The sequence below is a fragment of the Eurypyga helias genome, unplaced genomic scaffold (assembly GCF_000690775.1).
Source record: "Eurypyga helias isolate BGI_N326 unplaced genomic scaffold, ASM69077v1 scaffold12860, whole genome shotgun sequence".
Taxonomy (NCBI): domain Eukaryota; kingdom Metazoa; phylum Chordata; class Aves; order Eurypygiformes; family Eurypygidae; genus Eurypyga; species Eurypyga helias.
Window position 1 is genome coordinate 140,620 of NW_010225161.1, and position 2,598 is coordinate 143,217.

Below are 2,598 nucleotides of genomic sequence, written 5' to 3' on the forward strand. Positions count from 1 at the left end.
AAACTCAGTTTCATTGTAAAACCCTAACGTTAAACAAACAGATCCTACGTTCCCCCATTCAGTAGGGCTATCAGAAAAGGAAAAGCTTCTCGTGAACTCGTACATTGCACATTGCAAAGTCCTCAACACTTAGTTTTCAAGCCCTACAATGTCCTTGTTTCAAGTGTTACAGTCCTGGTCCTCTTGATAGCCGACCGCTCTCTGTTGTTAGGAGCACATCTTTCTTTTCATGTAAACCATTCAATTGGTTTAAGCTAAGACAATTGCAAGCAACGTCACTGTTGGATCATAATAAAAAGCATAATCCCCATGTCCTGCTATACGTACTAAATCTCAGTTCTCTACCTCAGAGCTCATCTACCTGTTGATAAGTTGTCAAGTGACTATTCATGCACTTAAGGGGAAAAACATACCTGCCAGGTTTCACATCAGATGTTGGTAAATGGCTAAATATTCACATTAAGGTATCTACCTAGGCAAAAAAGTAGGAAGAATTGTACTTAACTGACAAAAAGATACCATGCACACTAAATGGTGATTAAGAGAAATTTTATGTATGCACAAACACTTCATGCCTCCTCCCTCAGCCACTTAATTACTGACCCATTGAAATCTGATGCAGTCTTTATGCATCAATCAGTTGAAGACAGCAGAACAGAAGCGACAGACACCCATCGCTGCTCAACAGTATACTAACGCAATTAGTTAGGTATCAGTAAACAATTAACACAATCTAAAAAGGTTTTTGATGTGCACCAATAATTTTTGTATTTGAATGCAAGCAGCTTCTGGCACAGACACACTGCTGGATACAACATCACAGAATCATCCTATGAATCACAGAATGGTTAGGGTTGGAAGGGACCTTAAAGACCATCCAGTTCCAACCCCCCTGCCATGGGCAGGGACACCTTCCACTAGACCAGGTTGCTCAAAGCCTCATCCAGCCTGGCCTTGAACACTTCCAGGGATGGGGCATCCACAGCTTCTCTGGGCAACCTGTTCCAGTGCTTCACCACCCTCTCCGGGAAGAATGCCTGTGTCACTTCACTTGATGAATCTACATCCTGGACAATGCCCGCCATGAGTAACAATAGTTGGAAAGAGCCATTTGTTTCTTTCTCAGCAGGGCTGCTGAGTCATATTATATTCAAAATACAAACTACCAGGAAAAATGTCATAAATATTTAGGAAGAAAATAGCATAAACTAGTAAAAAGTTTAAATATTAAACATAAGCAAACAAGCAAGCGAACCCACCATATTTTAACTGTTTCACTAGTATGCTGCTTTTCTTGAAATCACATGAGTTATATGAAGGTTAAAAGTGGTGTCAGCCCATATAACAGCTAGGGACATAGTATTTAACTGTTCCTTTGGACTGCAGCCCCAAAACATAAGTTCTGAAATCTCCTTTCATTTTTTGCCTAACCTCAGAAGAACCCAGGATCTTCCCATATTTAAGTTCTCTAAGTAGCTATTTTCTGAGGCAAGCCACGGCCATAAGCACCTGGATCCCAGCAACAATATGGAGTTGAAAAGATAATTAGATATTTGCTGTCAAACACTTAAATTTTCTACCCATTTTCCCTCTAATACATTATGTCATAGCTGCTGTGATTGTTTTTTTAGCTCATTCCGTCCCGTATCAGCAAGGAGCACTTCCGAAGTTTCCCGTGCAGCCCTGAGCAGAGAGATGTCGTGTGTTGCTGTCGCATCTCACGGACCAGCCGAGCGCAGGCGTAGCTCGGTGGTAGTGAGCCTGACGGGACTCGAGGTGTTCCCTGGAGACCTTCTGGTGTCAGACAGTGCCATGGACTACCTGCCCCACGCGGCCCTGCTGCTAAACGCAGGTCAGACACAGGGTGGGGTTTGCTCAGCTGAGCCCAGCAAAGTCACGACTAGAACGCGTGTGCATGTGGGATGGGGCGGGAGGATCAGTGCAGCAATGACACGCAAAGCAGGGCATTATGTTACCCAACACTAAAGTAACTGCATCACTACTTTTAAAATTCCCCTCAGATGGTCTTTTTTTCCTGCATTTTCTTGTTGAATGCAAAATGTATGAGGTAGTTGAGGGGGCAGGACATGGATCACCTCCCTCCTCCACAGGGCAGGAGCAACCAGAGCCCAGGCCAGGCTCTCCATCCACAAGCAGCTGAGTTACAAACTCCTACCTACTCAGCTTCAAGGGAGGACAGCAGCCACACTTCCCAATCCTGCTCTAATCACAAAGGTAGCAGATCCACCTCATGGCTAGAGGTTGCTCACAAGATGTAGCAGGCCTGCACTTCAGCGTCGGCAGCAATCTCCACAAATAGCTGCGGTGGAGTATAGCATAGCATGCAGTCTGATTGCCAGAGACCAGAAGATGCTGGTTACCAGAGATCAAAATTTTCTCAAAAATAAGCCAAGGTCACAACCAGAAGCAAACAAGCCAGCCATCCCCCAAGAGAATGACCAAGACCTTCAAAAGGGGAAAGTTTTGACTGTGATTCCCAGGCAGACACAGGCCTGAAGGTGGATGCCACATTTAGAAAACTCTTTCCACCAAGAGAGCAAACACAGGCATTCCTCACCTCTCATCAGTGCATTCCTG